The 18,212-nt window shown below is 35.9% G+C and overlaps 1 non-coding gene across 1 annotated transcript; it reads right to left on the bottom strand.

Annotated features, from left to right (window-relative positions):
• Window positions 1-2,249: 2,249 nt before the first annotated feature.
• Window positions 2,250-2,323, bottom strand: TRNAN-GUU (transfer RNA asparagine (anticodon GUU)). The gene has a single exon. It is a non-coding gene; the product is annotated as a tRNA-Asn (tRNA).
• Between the last annotated feature and the right edge of the window lie 15,889 nt (window positions 2,324-18,212).

Below are 18,212 nucleotides of genomic sequence, written 5' to 3'. Positions count from 1 at the left end.
GAATAACATTCCTGACCAAAATTCTTCACTGTTTTTATTTTCTTTTGATGCCCCAGAGGAATGCTGAGTTACATACAGTTGTCTTGAAAATTACATGCAAACAATTTGGGGTTGATTCAAAGAGCTGATACACCACATTTCCTGTGAGTATCTGACTATAAGCCACACTTATGGTAGCTCCAAACTTGCTGTAATTTGTTGTAGCCCCATAATGCTGCATAAAAAAGTGATATCGGGTTGCTAGGGGTCCAATTTCAACTGCTGTAACTTGTGTTACTACACTGTTGCAAGGTTAACTTACCCCCGTTGTAAATAATTGAATCAACTTCTCAGAATTAACCCAGTGGATCCCAGTATCTGCTATATTAATACATTTTTCTTATTCTTCTGGCTAAAAGTCAATGTGAATTTTTAGCTTATTCTCTATATCTTCTTAGGACTGATCACTTGTTTTCAATTTGTAAAGTTCTTTCTAGTATTATCTAACACTAGCTGGAAAGCCTTGGATGTAGAGTTAGTAAAGTCATAGCTGTTAATTTCCATGTAAGTTTGTGTATTGAGGTAAAATGAAGACAAATGCCTGGTAAATTTTGTCAAATACAGTATCCTCCTGCCACAGAATAACAAATACTAAACACGTCACAGGGTGGGCTTGAACCACCAACTTTTTGGTTAACAGCTGAACGCGCTAACCAGTTGCGCCATAGATACATGTGAAAGTGCGTTCTAATGGATATTATCAGTAAGGGAAGATGAACCAGCAGAAATGTGATTAAACTGCTTAAAAGTTTCTAACTTGGATCATTTCTTACAAATGGACACTATAATATGAACTTGTGCAAAGTAAGAAATAACAGGATTATACCCTGTAAATTGAGAATTTTGTCAGGGTGTGAGAATATCTTAGTCATGATGGGGGCAAATCAATCCAGTTATAAAAGGGTTGAAATAGGGGGATTTTAGTTAGTCCAAGGATCCAAGTATATGAGAACTTATTTGCAGTGTTATGAAAAATTCTGGTGATGTATTCACAATGATAGATGTGCCAAATTGTATTTATAATAAAGATAGAGAATGGTGGAACTGAGTTTTTTCAATGTAAAGCTATATGGCATTTGGTAGCACTCAAAATATGTGTTATAAATTTGTGGGTATACTTAGGAATATCAGAAATATAATGAGATAAAAGGGAATATGACAGGGAGTTGGGCATTAAAATTCCTATGAGAAGGAAAGTAAGACAATGTATCTCTGTCCACAATGGAAGTAAGTTGGGACAGTGCCACCAGATGTGGGACAGTTTCCTCAGCCCCACAAAGTCTCCAACACAATGGTGATAAAGAAGGAAACATTTTATGAAATCATTAAGGTTCTAAATACCAACGATAATGGGATTTCACTAAACTTGAGACTAATGGATGTTTTTGAGATGTTATCTCTAAATGTAATCCAGTCCTCTTGGTGTGAGTGGTGTAAATGATGTTAATATTAAAGGGGAATTAGCTCAAATGGTAGAGAGCTCGCTTAGCATGCAAGAGGTAGTGGGATCGATGCCTGCATTCTTCTGCTAAGATTTTGGAACCAAAATTTGCTGCAATATATGAAGTGAAGAATAACATTCCTGACAAAAATTCTTCACTGTTTTTATTTTCTTTTGATGCCCCAGAGGAATGCTGAGTTACATATAGTTGTCTTGAAAATTACATGCAAACAATTTGGGGTTGATTCAAAGAGCTGATACACCACATTTCCTGTGAGAATCTGACTATAAGCCACACTTATGGTAGCTTCAAACTTGCAGCAATTTGTTGTAGCCCCATAATGCTGCATAAAAAAGTGATATCGGGTTGCTAGGGGTCCAATTTCAACTGATGTAACTGGTGTTACTATACTGTTGCAAGGTTAACTTACCCCCTTTGTAAATAATTGAATCAACTTCTCATAATTAACCCAGTGGATCCCAGTATCTGGTATATATTAATACATTTTTCTTATTCTTCTGGCTAAAAGTCACTGTGAATTTTTAGCTTAGTCTCTATATCTTCTTAGGACTGATCACTTGTTTTCAATTTGTAAAGTTTTTTCTAGTTTTATCTAACACTAGCTGGAAAGCCATGGATGTAGAGTTAGTAAAGTCATAGCTGTTAATTTCCATGTAAGTTTGTGTATTGAGGTAAAATGAAGACAAATGCCTGGTAAATTTTGTCAAATACAGAATCCTCCTGCCACAGAATAACAAATACTAAACACGTCCCTGGGTGGGCTTGAACCACCAACCTTTCAGTTAACAGCCGAACGCGCTAACCAATTGCGCCACAGAGACACACGAAAGTGCTATCTAATGGATATTTTCAGTAAGGGAAGATGAACCAGCAGAACTGAACTTAAACTGCTTAAACATTTCTAACTTGGATCTTTTCTTACAAATGGACACTATAATATGAACTTGTGCAAAGTAAGATATAACAGGATTATACCCTGTGAATTGAGAGTTTTGTCAGGGTGTGAAAATATCTTAGTCATGATGGGGGCGAATCAATCCAGTTATAAAAGGGTTGAAATAGGGGGATTTCAGTTAGTCCAAGGATCCAAGTATATGAGAACTTATTTGCAGTGTTATTGAAAATTCTGGTGATGTATTCACAATGATAGATGTGCCAAATTGTATTTATAATAAAGATAGAGAATGGTGGAACTGAGTTTTTTCAATATAAAGCTATATAGCATTTGGTAGCACTCAAAATATGTGTTAGAAATTTATGGGTATACTAAGGAATATTAGAAAATAATGAGATAAAAGGGAATATTACAGGGAGTTGGGCATTAAAATTCCTAAGAGAAGGAAAGTAAGACAATGTATCTCTGTCCACATTGGAAGTAAGTTGGGACAGTGCCACCAGATGTGGGACAGATTGCTCAGCCCCACAAAGTCTCCAACACAACGGTGATAAAGAAGGAAACATTTTATGAAATCATTAAGGTACTAAATACCAACGATAATGGGATTTCACTAAACTTGAGGCTAATGGATGTTTTTGAGATGTTATCTCTAAATGTAATCCAGTCCTCTTGGAGTGAGTGGTGTAAATGGCTTTGACATCAAAGGGGAATTAGCTCAAATGGTAGAGCGCTTGCTTAACATGCGAGAGGTAGCTGGATCGATGCCCGCATTCTCCAGATAAGGTTTTGGAACCAAAATTTGCTGCAATATATCAAGTGAAGAATAACATTCCTGACCAAAATTCTTCACTGTTTTTATTTTCTTTTGATGCCCCAGAGGAATGCTGAGTTACATACAGTTGTCTTGAAAATTACATGCAAACAATTTGGGGTTGATTCAAAGAGCTGATACACCACATTTCCTGTGAGTATCTGACTATAAGCCACACTTATGGTAGCTCCAAACTTGCTGTAATTTGTTGTAGCCCCATAATGCTGCATAAAAAAGTGATATCGGGTTGCTAGGGGTCCAATTTCAACTGCTGTAACTTGTGTTACTACACTGTTGCAAGGTTAACTTACCCCCGTTGTAAATAATTGAATCAACTTCTCAGAATTAACCCAGTGGATCCCAGTATCTGCTATATTAATACATTTTTCTTATTCTTCTGGCTAAAAGTCAATGTGAATTTTTAGCTTATTCTCTATATCTTCTTAGGACTGATCACTTGTTTTCAATTTGTAAAGTTCTTTCTAGTATTATCTAACACTAGCTGGAAAGCCTTGGATGTAGAGTTAGTAAAGTCATAGCTGTTAATTTCCATGTAAGTTTGTGTATTGAGGTAAAATGAAGACAAATGCCTGGTAAATTTTGTCAAATACAGTATCCTCCTGCCACAGAATAACAAATACTAAACACGTCACAGGGTGGGCTTGAACCACCAACTTTTTGGTTAACAGCTGAACGCGCTAACCAGTTGCGCCATAGATACATGTGAAAGTGCGTTCTAATGGATATTATCAGTAAGGGAAGATGAACCAGCAGAAATGTGATTAAACTGCTTAAAAGTTTCTAACTTGGATCATTTCTTACAAATGGACACTATAATATGAACTTGTGCAAAGTAAGAAATAACAGGATTATACCCTGTAAATTGAGAATTTTGTCAGGGTGTGAAAATATCTTAGTCATGATGGGGGCAAATCAATCCAGTTATAAAAGGGTTGAAATAGGGGGATTTTAGTTAGTCCAAGGATCCAAGTATATGAGAACTTATTTGCAGTGTTATGAAAAATTCTGGTGATGTATTCACAATGATAGATGTGCCAAATTGTATTTATAATAAAGATAGAGAATGGTGGAACTGAGTTTTTTCAATATAAAGCTATATGGCATTTGGTAGCACTCATAATATGTGTTATAAATTTGTGGGTATACTTAGGAATATCAGAAATATAATGAGATAAAAGGGAATATGATAGGGAATTGGGCATTAAAATTCCTATGAGAAGGAAAGTAAGACAATGTATCTCTGTCCACAATGGAAGTAAGTTGGGACAGTGCCACCAGATGTGGGACAGTTTCCTCAGCCCCACAAAGTCTCCAACACAATGTTGATAAAAAAGGAAACATTTTATGAAATCATTAAGGTACTAAATACCAACGATAATGGGATTTCACTAAACTTGAGGCTAATGGATGTTTTTGAGATGTTATCTCTAAATGTAATCCAGTCCTCTTGGTGTGAGTGGTGTAAATGATGTTAATATCAAAGGGGAATTAGCTCAAATGGTAGAGAGCTCGCTTAGCATGCAAGAGGTAGTGGGATTGATGCCTGCATTCTCCAGCTAAGATTTTGCAACCAAAATTTGCTGCAATATATCAAGTGAAGAATAACATTCCTGACAAAAATTCTTCACTGTTTTTATTTTCTTTTGGTGCTCCAGAGGAATGCTGAGTTACATATAGTTGTCTTGAAAATTACATGCAAACAATTTGGGGTTGATTCAAAGAGCTGATACACCACATTTCCTGTGAGTAACTGACTATAAGCCACACTTATGGTAGCTCCAAACTTGCAGTAATTTGTTGTAGCCCCATAATGCTGCATAAAAAAGTGATATCGGGTTGCTAGGGGTCCAATGTCAACTGCTGTAACTTGTGTTACTACACTGTTGCAAGGTTAACTTACCCCCGTTGTAAATAATTGAATCAACTTCTCAGAATTAACCCAGTGGATCCCAGTATCTGGTATATATTAATACATTTTTCTTATTCTTCTGGCTAAAAGTCAATGTGAATTTTTAGCTTATTCTCTATATCTTCTTAGGACTGATCACTTGTTTTCAATTTGTAAAGTTCTTTCTAGTATTATCTAACACTAGCTGGAAAGCCATGGATGTAGAGTTAGTAAAGTCATAGCTGTTAATTTCCATGTAAGTTTGTGTATTGAGGTAAAATGAAGACAAATGCCGGGTTAATTTTGTCAAATACAGAATCCTCCTGCCACAGAATAACAAATACTAAACAGGTCCCTGGGTGGGCTTGAACCACCCACTTTTTGGTTAACAGCTGAATGCGCTAACCAATTAGGCCACATAGACACGTGAAAGTACTTTCTAATAGATATTATCAGTAAGGGAAGATGAACCAGCAGAACTGAACTTAAACTGCTTAAAAGTTTCTAACTTGGATCATTTCTTACAAATGGACACTATAATATGAACTTGTGCAAAGTAAGATATAACAGGATTATACCCTGTGAATTGAGAATTTTGTCAGGGTGTGAAAATATCTTAGTCATGATGGGGGCGAATCAATCCAGTTATAAAAGGGTTGAAATAGGGGGATTTCAGTTAGTCCAAGGATCCAAGTATATGAGAACTTATTTGCAGTGTTATGAAAAATTCTGGTGATGTATTCACAATGATAGATGTGCCAAATTGTATTTATAATAAAGATAGAGAAGGGTGGAACTGAGTTTTTTCAATATAAAGCTATATGGCATTTGGTAGCACTCATAATATGTGTTATAAATTTGTGGGTATACTTAGGAATATCAGAAATATAATGAGATAAAAGGGAATATGATAGGGAATTGGGCATTAAAATTCCTATGAGAAGGAAAGTAAGACAATGTATCTCTGTCCACAATGGAAGTAAGTTGGGACAGTGCCACCAGATGTGGGACAGTTTCCTCAGCCCCACAAAGTCTCCAACACAATGGTGATAAAAAATGAAACATTTTATGAAATCATTAAGGTACTAAATACCAACGATAATGGGATTTCACTAAACTTGAGGCTAATGGATGTTTTTGAGATGTTATCTCTAAATGTAATCCAGTCCTCTTGGTGTGAGTGGTGTAAATAAGTTTAACATCAAAGGGGAATTAGCTCAAGTGGTAGAGGGCTCGCTTAGCATGCAAGAGGTAGCGGCATCGATGCCCGCATTCTCCAGATAAGATTTTGGAACCAAAATTTGCTGCAATAGATCAAGTGAAGAATAACATTCCTGACAAAAATTCTTCACTGTTTTTATTTTCTTCTGATGCCCCAGAGGAATGCTGAGTTACATATAGTTGTCTTGAAAATTACATGCAAACAATTTGGGGTTGATTCAAAGAGATGATACACCACATTTCCTGTGAGTAACTGACTATAAGCCACACTTATGGTAGCTCCAAACTTGCAGCAATTTGTTGTAGCCCCTTAATGCTGCATAAAAAAGTGATAGCGGGTTGCTAGGGGTCCAATTTCAACTGATGTAACTGGTGTTACTATACTGTTGCAAGGTTAACTCACCCCCTTTGTAAATAATTGAATCAACTTCTCAGAATTAACCCAGTGGATCCCAGTATCTGGTATATATTAATAAATTTTTCTTATTCTTCTGGCTAAAAGTCACTGTGAATTTTTAGCTTATTCTCTATATCTTCTTAGGACTGATCACTTGTTTTCAATTTGTAAAGTTCTTTCTAGTATTATCTAACACTAGCTGGAAAGCCATGGATTTAGAGTTAGTAAAGTCATAGCTGTTAATTTCCATGTAAGTTTGTGTATTGAGGTAAAATGAAGACAAAGGCCTGGTAAATTTTGTCAAATACAGAATCCTCCTGCCACAGAATAACAAACACTAAACACGTCCCTGGGTGGGCTTGAACCATAAAACTTTTGGTTAACAACTGAACGCGTTAAGCAATTGCACCACAGAGACACGTGAAAGCGCTTTCTAATGGATATTATCAGTAAGGGAAGATGAACCAGCAGAACTGAACTTAAACTGCTTAAAAGTTTCTAACTTGGATCATTTCTTACAAATGGACACTATAATATGAACTTGTGCAAAGTAAGAAATAACAGGATTATACCCTGTAAATTGAGAATTTTTTCAGGGTGTGAAAATATCTTAGTCATGATGGGGTCAAATCAATCCAGTTATAAAAGGGTTGAAATAGGGGGATTTCAGTTAGTCCAAGGATCCAAGTATATGAGAACTTATTTGCAGTGTTATGAAAAATTCTGGTGATGTATTCTCAATGATAGATGTGCCAAATTGTATTTATAATAAAGATAGAGAATGGTGGAACTGAGTTTTTTCAATATAAAGCTATATGGCATTTGGTAGCACTCAAAATCTGTTATAAATTTGTGGGTATACTTAGGAATATCAGAAATATAATGAGATAAAAGGGAATATGACAGGGAGTTGGGCATTAAAATTCCTATGAGAAGGAAAGTAAGACAATGTATCTCTGTCCACAATGGAAGTAAGTCGGGACAGTGCCACCAGATGTGGGACAGTTTCCTCAGCCCCACAAAGTCTCCAACACAATGGTGATAAAGAAGGAAACATTTTATGAAATCATTAAGGTACTAAATACCAACGATAATGGGATTTCACTAAACTTGAGGCTAATGGATGTTTTTGAGATGTTATCTCTAAATGTAATCCAGTCCTCTTGGTGAGAGTGGTGTAAATGGTTTTAACTTCAAAGGGGAATTAGCTCAAATGGTAGAGCGCTCGCTTAGCATGCAAGAGGTAGCGGGATCGATGCCTGCATTCTCCAGATTAGATTTTGGAACCAAAATTTGCTGCGATATATCAAGTGAAGAATAACATTCCTGACCAAAATTCTTCACTGTTTTTATTTTCTTCTGATGCCCAAGAGGAATGTTGAGTTACATATAGTTGTCTTAAAAAGTACATGCAAACAATTTGGGGTTGATTCAAAGAGCTGATACACCACATTTCCTGTGAGTAACTGACTATAAGCCACACTTATGGTAGCTCCAAACTTGCAGCAATTTATTGTAGCCCCATAATGCTGCATAAAAAAGTGATATCGGGTTGCTAGGGGTCCAATTTCAACTGCTGTAACTGGTGTTACTATACTGTTGCAAGTTTAACTTACCCCCTTTGTAAATAATTGAATCAACTTCTCAGAATTAACCCAGTGGATCACAGTATCTGGTATATATTAATACATTTTTCTTATTCTTCTTTCTAAATGTCACTGTGAATTTCTAGCTTATTCTCTATATCTTCTTAGGACTGATCACTTGTTTTCAATTTGTAAAGTTCTTTCTAGTATTATCTAACACTAGCTGGAAAGCTATGGATGTAGAGTTAGTAAAGTCATAGCTGCTAATTTCCATGTAAGTTTGTGTATTGAGGTAAAATGTAGACAAATGGCTGGTAAATTTTGTCAAATATGGAATCCTCCTGCCACAGAATAACAAATACTAAACATGTTCCTGGGTGGGCTTGAGCCACCAAACTTTTGATTAACAACTGAACGCGTTAAGCAATTGTGCCACAGAGACACGTGAAAGTGCTTTCTAATGGATATTATCAGTAAGGGAAGATGAACCAGCAGAACTGAACTTAAACTGCTTAAAAGTTTCTAACTTGGATCATTTCTTACAAATGGACACTATAATATGAACTTGTGCAAAGTAAGAAATAACAGGATTATACCCTGTGAATTGAGAATTTTGTCAGGGTGTGAAAATATCCTAGTCATGATGGGGGCGAATCAATCCAGTTATAAAAGGGTTGAAATAGGGGGATTTCAGTAAGTCCAAGGATCCAAGTATATGAGAACTTATTTGCAGTGTTATGAAAAATTCTGGTGATGTATTCACAATGATAAATGTGCCAAATTGTATTTATAATAAAGATAGAGAATGGTGGAACTTATTTTTTTAAATATAAAGCTATATGGCATTTGGTAGCACTCAACATATGTGTTATAAATTAGGACTGATCACTTGTTTTCAATTTGTAAAGTTCTTTCTAGTATTATCTAACACTAGCTGGAAAGCCATGGATGTAGAGTTAGTAAAGTCATAGCTGTTAATTTCCATGTAAGTTTGTGTATTGAGGTAAAATGATGACAAATGCCTGGTAAATTTTGTCAAATACAGAATAACAAGTACTAAACACGTCCCTGGGTGAACTTGACCCACCAACCTTTCAGTTAACAGCCGAACGCGCTAACCAATTGTGCCACAGAGACAGATGAAAGTGCTTTTTAATGGATATTATCAGTAAGGGAAGATGAACCAGCAGAACTGAACTTAAACTGCTTAAAAGTTTCTAACTTGGATCATTTCTTACAAATGGGCACTATAATATGAACTTGTGCAAAGTAAGAAATAACAGGATTATACCCTGTGAATTGAGAATTTTGTCAGGGTGTGAAAATATCTTAGTCATGATGGGGGCGAATCAATCCAGTTATAAAAGGGTTGAAATAGGGGGATTTCAGTTAGTCCAAGGATCCAAGTATATGAGAACTTATTTGCAGTGTTATGAAAAATTCTGGTGATGTATTCACAATGATAGATGTGCCAAATTGTATTTATAATAAAGATAGAGAATGGTGGAACTGAGTTTTTTCAATATAAAGCTATATGGCATTTGGTAGCACTCAAAATATGCATTATATATTTGTGGGTATTCTTAGGAATGTCAGAAATATAATGAGATAAAAGGGAATATGACAGGGAGTTGGGCATTAAAATTCCTATGAGAAGGAAAGTAAGACAATGTATCTCTGTCCACAATGGAAGTAAGTTGGGACAGTGCCACCAGATGTGGGACAGTTTCCTAAGCCCCACAAAGTCTCCAACACAATGGTGATAAAGAAGGAAACATTTTATGAAATCATTAAGGTACTAAATACCAACGATAATGGGATTTCACTAAACTTGAGGCTAATGGATGTTTTTGAGATGTTATCTCTAAATGTAATCCAGTCCTCTTGGTGTGAGTGGTGTAAAAGATTTTAACATCAAAGGGGAATTAGCTCAAATGGTAAATCGCTCGCTTAGCATGCAAGAGGTAGTGGGATTGATGTCTGCATTCTCCAGGTAAGATTTTGGAACCAAAATTTGCTGAAATATATCAAGTGTAGAATAACATTCCTGACCAAAATTCTTCACTGTTTTTATTTTCTTCTGATGCCACAGAGGAATGCTGAGTTACATATAGTTGTCTTGAAAATTACATGCAAACAATTTGGGGTTGATTCAAAGAGCTGATACACCACATTTCCTGTGAGTAACTGACTTTATGCCACACTTATGGTAGCTCCAAACTTGCAGCAATTTGCTGTAGCCCCATAATGCAGCATAAAAAAGTGATATCGGGTTGCTAGGAGTCCAATTTCAACTGATGTAACTGGTGTTACTATACTGTTGCAAGGTTAACTCACCCCCTTTGTAAATAATTGTATCAACTTCTCAGAATTAACCCAGTGGATCCCAGTATCTGGTATATATTAATACATTTTTCTTATTCTTCTGGCTAAAAGTCACTGTGAATTTTTAGCTTATTCTCTATATCTTCTTAGGAGTAATCACTTGTTTTCAATTTGTAAAGTTCTTTCTAGTATTATCTAACACTAGCTGGAAAGCCATGGATGTAGAGTTAGTAAAGTCATAGCTGTTAATTTCCATGTAAGTTTGTGTATTGAGGTAAAATGTAGACAAATGGCTGGTAAATTTTGTCAAATATGGAATCCTCCTGCCACAGAATAACAAATACTAAACATGTTCCTGGGTGGGCTTGAGCCACCAAACTTTTGATTAACAACTGAACGCGTTAAGCAATTGTGCCACAGAGACACGTGAAAGTGCTTTCTAATGGATATTATCAGTAAGGGAAGATGAACCAGCAGAACTGAACTTAAACTGCTTAAAAGTTTCTAACTTGGATCATTTCTTACAAATGGACACTATAATATGAACTTGTGCAAAGTAAGAAATAACAGGATTATACCCTGTGAATTGAGAATTTTGTCAGGGTGTGAAAATATCCTAGTCATGATGGGGGCGAATCAATCCAGTTATAAAAGGGTTGAAATAGGGGGATTTCAGTTAGTCCAAGGATCCAAGTATATGAGAACTTATTTGCAGTGTTATGAAAAATTCTGGTGATGTATTCAGAATGATAGATGTGCCAAATTGTATTTATAATAAAGATAGAGAATGGTGGAACTTATTTTTTTCAATATAAAGCTATATGGCATTTGGTAGCACTCAAACTATGTGTTATAAATGTGTGGGTATACTTAGGAATATCAGAAATATAATGAGATAAAAGGGAATATGACAGGGAGTTGGGCATTAAAATTCCTATGTGAAGGAAAGTAAGACAATGTAACTCTGTCCACAATACAAGTAAGTTGGGACAGTGCCACCAGATGTGGGACAGTTTCCTCAGCCCCACAAAGTCTCCAACACAATGGTGATAAAGAAGGAAACATTTTATGAAATCATTAAGGTACTAAATACCAACGATAATGGGATTTCACTAAACTTGAGGCTAATGGATGTTTTTGAGATGTTATCTCTAAATGTAATCCAGTCCTCTTGGTGTGAGTGGTGTAAATAATTTTAACATCAAATGGGAATTAGCTCAAATGGTAGAGCGCTCGCTTAGCATGCAAGAGGTAGCCAGATCGATGCCCGCATTCTCCAGATAAGATTTTGGAACCAAAATTTGCTGCAATATATCAAGTGAAGAATAACATTCCTGACCAAAATACTTCACTGTTTTTATTTTCTTCTGATGCCACAGAGGAATGCTGAGTTACATATAGTTGTCTTGAAAATTACATGCAAACAATTTGGGGTTGATTCAAAGAGCTGATACACCACATTTCCTGTGAGTAACTGACTATAAGCCACACTTATGGTAGCTCCAAACTTGCAGCAATTTGTTGTAGCCCCATAATGCTGCATAAAAAAGTGATATCGGGTTGCTAGGGGTCCAATTTCAACTGATGTAACTGGTGTTACTATACTGTTGCAAGGTTAACTTACCCCCGTTGTAAATAATTGAATCAACTTCTCAGAATTAACCCAGTGGATCCCAGTATCTGGTATATATTAATACATTTTTCTTATTCTTCTGGCTAAAAGTCACTGTGAATTTTTAGCTTATTCTCTATATCTTCTTAGGACTGATCACTTGTTTTCAATTTGTAAAGTTGTTTCTAGTATTATCTAACACTATCTGGAAAGCCATGTATGTAGAGTTAGTAAAGTCATAGCTGTTAATTTCCATGTAAGTCTGTGTATTGAGGTAAAATGAAGACAAAGGCCTGGTAAATTATGTCAAATGCAGAATCCTCCTGCCACAGAATAACAAACACTAAACACATCCCTGGGTGGGCTTGAACCACCAACCTTTCAGTTAACAGCCGAATGTGCTAACCAATTGTGCCACAGAGACAAAAGAAAATGCTTTCTAATGGATATTATCAGTAAGCGAAGATGAACCAGCAGAACTGAACTTAAACTGCTTAAAAGTTTCTAACTTGGATCATTTCTTACAAATGGACACTATAATATGAACTTGTGCAAAGTAAGAAATAACAGGATTATACCCTGTGAATTGAGAATTTTGTCAGGGTGTGAAAATATCTTAGTCATGATGGGGGCAAATCAATCCAGTTATAAAAGGGTTGAAATAGGGGGATTTCAGTTAGTCCAAGGATCCAAGAATATGAGAACTTATTTGCAGTGTTATAAAAAATTCTAGTGATGTATTCACAATGATGGATGTGCCAAATTGTATTTATAATAAAGATAGAGAATGGTGAAACTGAGTTTTTCAATATAAAGCTATATGGCATTTGGTAGCACTCAAAATATGCGTTATAAATTTGTGGGTATACTGAGGAATATCAGAAATATAATGAGATAAAAGGGAATATGACAGGGAGTTGGGCATTAAAATTCCTATGAGAAGGAAAGTAAGACAATGTATCTCTGTTCACAATGGAAGTAAGTTGTGACAGTGCCACCAGATGTGGGACAGTTTCCTCAGCCCCACAAAGTCTCCAACACAATGGAAGGAAACATTTTATGAAATCATTAGGATACTAAATACCAACGATAATGGGATTTTACTAAACTTGAGGCTAATGGATGTTTTTGAGATGATATCTCTAAATGTAATCCAGTCCTCTTGGTGTGAGTGGTGTAAAAGATTTTAACATCAAAGGGGAATTAGCTCAAATGTTAAAGCGCTCGCTTAGCATGCAAGAGGTTGTGGGATTGATGTCTGCATTCTCCAGGTAAGATTTTGGAAGCAAAATTTGCTGCAATATATCAAGTGTAGAATAACATTCCTGACCAAAATTCTTCACTGTTTTTATTTTCTTCTGATGCCACAGAGGAATGCTGAGTTACATATATTTGTCTTAAAAATTACATGCAAACAATTTGGGGTTGATTCAAAGAGCTGATACACCACATTTCCTGTGAGTAACTGACTTTAAGCCACACTTATGGTAGCTCCAAACTTGCAGCAATTTGCTGTAGCCCCATAATGCTGCATAAAAAAGTGATATCGGGTTGCTAGGGGTCCAATTTCAACTGATGTAACTGGTGTTACTATACTGTTGCAAGGTTAACTCACCCCCTTTGTAAATAATTGAATCAACTTCTCAGAATTAACCCAGTGGATCCCAGTATCTGGTATAGATTAATACATTTTTCTTATTCTTCTGGCTAAAAGTCAATGTGAATTTTTAGCTTATTCTCTATATCTACTTAGGACTGATCACTTGTTTTCAATTTGTAAAGTTCTTTCTAGTATTATCTAACACTAGCTGGAAAGCCATGGATGTAGAGTTATTAAAGTCATAGCTGTTAATTTCCATGTAAGTTTGTGTATTGAATTAAAATGAAGACAAAGGCCTGGTAAATTATGTCAAATGGAGAATCCTCCTGCCACAGAATAACAAACACTAAACACGTCCCTGGGTGGGCTTAAACCACCAACCTTTCAGTTAACAGCCAAACGCGCTAACCAATTGCGCCACAGAGACACGTGAAAGTGCTTTCTAATGGATATTTTCAGTAAGGGAAGATGAACCAGCATAACTGAACTTAAACTGCTTAAAAGTTTCTAACTTGGATCATTTCTTACAAATGAACACTATAATATGAACTTGTGCAAAGTAAGAAATAACAGGATTATACCCTGTGAATTGAGAATTTTGTCAGGGTGTGAAAATGTCTTAGTCATGATGGGGGCGAATTAATCCAGTTATAAAAGGGTTGAAATAGGGGGATTTCAGTTAGTCCAAGGATCCAAGTATATGAGAACTTATTTACAGTGTTATGAAAAATTCTGCTGATGATTCACAATGATAGATGTGCCAAATTGTATTTATAATAAAGATAGAGAATGGTGGAACTTATTTTTTTCAATATAAAGCTATATGGCATTTGGTAGCACTCAAACTATGTGTTATAAATTTGTTGGTATACTTAGGAATATCAGAAATATAATGAGATAAAAGGGAATATGACAGGGAGTTGGGCATTAAAATTCCTATGAGAAGGAAAGTAAGACAATGTAACTCTGTCCACAATACAAGTAAGTTGGGACAGTGCCACCAGATGTGGGACAGTTTCCTCAGCCCCACAAAGTCTCCAACACAATGGTGATAAAGAAGGAAACATTTTATGAAATCATTAAGGTACTAAATACCAACGATAATGGGATTTCACTAAACGTGAGGCTAATGGATGTTTTTGAGATGTTATCTCTAAATGTAATCCAGTCCTCTTGGAGTGAGTGGTGTAAATGGCTTTAACATCAAAGGGGAATTAGCTCAAATGGTAGAGCGCTTGCTTAGCATGCGAGAGGTAGCGGGATCGATGCACGCATTCTCCAGATAAGGTTTTGGAACCAAAATTTGCTGCAATATATCAAGTGAAGAATAACATTCCTGACCAAAATTCTTCACTGTTTTTATTTTCTTCTGATGCCACAGAGGAATGCTGAGGTACATATAGTTGTCTTGAAAATTACATGCAAACAATTGGGGTTGATTCAAAGAGCTGATACACCACATTTCCTGTGAGTAACTGACTATAAGCAACACTTATGGTAGCTCCAAACTTGCAGTAATTTGCTGTAGCCCCATAATGCTGCATAAAAAGTGATATCGGGTTGCTAGGGGTCCAATTTCAACTGCTGTAACTTGTGTTACTACACTGTTGCAAGGTTAACTTACCCCCGTTGTAAATAATTGAATCAACTTCTCAGAATTAACCCAGTGGATCCCAGTATCTGGTATATATTAATACATTTTTCTTATTCTTCTGGCTAAAAGTCAATGTGAATTTTTAGCTTATTCTCTATATCTTCTTAGGACTGATCACTTGTTTTCAATTTGTAAAGTTCTTTCTAGTATTATCTAACACTAGCTGGAAAGCCATGGATGTAGAGTTAGTAAAGTCATAGCTGTTAATTTCCATGTAAGTTTGTGTATTGAGGTAAAATGAAGACAAATGCTGGTAAATTTTGTCAAATACAGAATCCTCCTGCCACAGAATAACAAATACTAAACACATCCCTGGGTGGGCTTGAGCCACCAACTTTTTGATTAACAGCTGAATGCGCTAACCAATTGCGCCACAGAGACACGTGAAAGTACTTTCTAATAGATATTATCAGTAAGGGAAGATGAACCAGCAGAACTGAACTTAAACTGCTTAAAAGTTTCTAACTTGGATCATTTCTTACAAATGGACACTATAATATGAACTTGTGCAAAGTAAGATATAACAGGATTATACCCTGTGAATTGAGAATTTTGTCAGGGTGTGAAAATATCTTAGTCATGATGGGGGCGAATCAATCCAGTTATAAAAGGGTTGAAATAGGGGGATTTCAGTTAGTCCAAGGATCCAAGTATATGAGAACTTATTTGCTAACCAATTTCACCACAGAGACACGTGAAAGTACTTTCTAATAGATATTTTCAGTAAGGGAAGATGACCCAGCAGAACTGAACTTAAACTGCTTAAAAGTTTCTAACTTGGATCATTTCTTACAAATGGACACTATAATATGAACTTGTGCAAAGTAAGAAATGACAGGATTATACCCTGTAAATTGAGAATTTTGTCAGGGTGTTAAAATATCTTAGTCATGATGGGGGCGAATCAATCCAGTTATAAAAGGGTTGAAATAGGGGGATTTCAGTTAGTCCAAGGATCCAAGTATATGAAAACTTATTTGCAGTGTTATGAAAAATTCTGGTGATGTATTCACAATGATAGATGTGCCAAATTGTATTTATAATAAAGATAGAGAATGGTGGAACTGAGTTTTTTCAATATAAAGCTATATGGCATTTGGTAGCACTCATAATATGTGTTATAAATTTGTGGGTATACTTAGGAATATCAGAAATATAATGAGATAAAAGGGAATATGATAGGGAATTGGGCATTAAAATTCCTATGAGAAGGAAAGTAAGACAATGTATCTCTGTCCACAATGGAAGTAAGTTGGGACAGTGCCACCAGATGTGGGACAGTTTCCTCAGCCCCACAAAGTCTCCAACACAATGGTGATAAAAAAGGAAACATTTTATGAAATCATTAAGGTACTAAATACCAACGATAATGGGATTTCACTAAACTTGAGGCTAATGGATGTTTTTGAGATGTTATCTCTAAATATAATCCAGTCCTCTTGGTGTGAGTGGTGTAAATGATGTTAATATCAAAGGGGAATTAACTCAAATGGTAGAGAGCTCGCTTAGCATGCAAGAGGTAGTGGGATCGATGCCTGCATTCTCCAGCTAAGATTTTGGAACCAAAATTCGCTGCAATATATCAAGTGAAGAATAACATTCCTGACCAAAATTCTTCACTGTTTTTATTTTCTTTTGATGCCCCCCCGGAATGCTGAGTTACATATAGTTGTCTTGAAAATTACATGCAAACAATTTGGGGTTGATTCAAAGAGCTGATACACCACATTTCCTGTGAGTAACTGACTATAAGCCACACTTATGGTAGCTCCAAACTTGCAGTAATTTGTTGTAGCCCCATAATGCTGCATAAAAAAGTGATATCGGGTTGCTAGGGGTCCAATTTCAACTGCTGTAACTTGTGTTACTACACTGTTGCAAGGTTAACTTACCCCCGTTGTAAATAATTGAATCAACTTCTCAGAATTAACCCAGTGGATCCCAGTATCTGGTATATATTAATACATTTTTCTTATTCTTCTGGCTAAAAGTCAATGTGAATTTTTAGCTTATTCTCTATATCTTCTTAGGACTGATCACTTGTTTTCAATTTGTAAAGTTCTTTCTAGTATTATCTAACACTAGCTGGAAAGCCATGGATGTAGAGTTAGTAAAGTCATAGCTGTTAATTTCCATGTAAGTTTGTGTATTGAGGTAAAATGAAGACAAATGCCGGGTTAATTTTGTCAAATACAGAATCCTCCTGCCACAGAATAACAAATACTAAACAGGTCCCTGGGTGGGCTTGAACCACCCACTTTTTGGTTAACAGCTGAATGCGCTAACCAATTGCGCAACATAGACACGTGAAAGTACTTTCTAATAGATATTATCAGTAAGGGAAGATGAACCAGCAGAACTGAACTTAAACTGCTTAAAAGTTTGTAACTTGGATCATTTCTTACAAATGGACACTATAATATGAACTTGTGCAAAGTAAGATATAACAGGATTATACCCTGTGAATTGAGAATTTTGTCAGGGTGTGAAAATATCTTAGTCATGATGGGGGCGAATCAATCCAGTTATAAAAGGGTTGAAATAGGGGGATTTCAGTTAGTCCAAGGATCCAAGTATATGAGAACTTATTTGTAGTGTTATGAAAAATTCTGGTGATGTATTCACAATGATAGATGTGCCAAATTGTATTTATAATAAAGATAGAGAAGGGTGGAACTGAGTTTTTTCAATATAAAG

The sequence above is a fragment of the Taudactylus pleione genome, unplaced genomic scaffold (genome assembly GCF_031769625.1).
Source record: "Taudactylus pleione unplaced genomic scaffold, aTauple2 ptg000174l, whole genome shotgun sequence".
NCBI classification, from domain to species: domain Eukaryota; kingdom Metazoa; phylum Chordata; class Amphibia; order Anura; family Myobatrachidae; genus Taudactylus; species Taudactylus pleione.
Note: the sequence above shows the minus strand (reverse complement) of the source record. Positions and strands in the feature narration are given on the sequence as shown.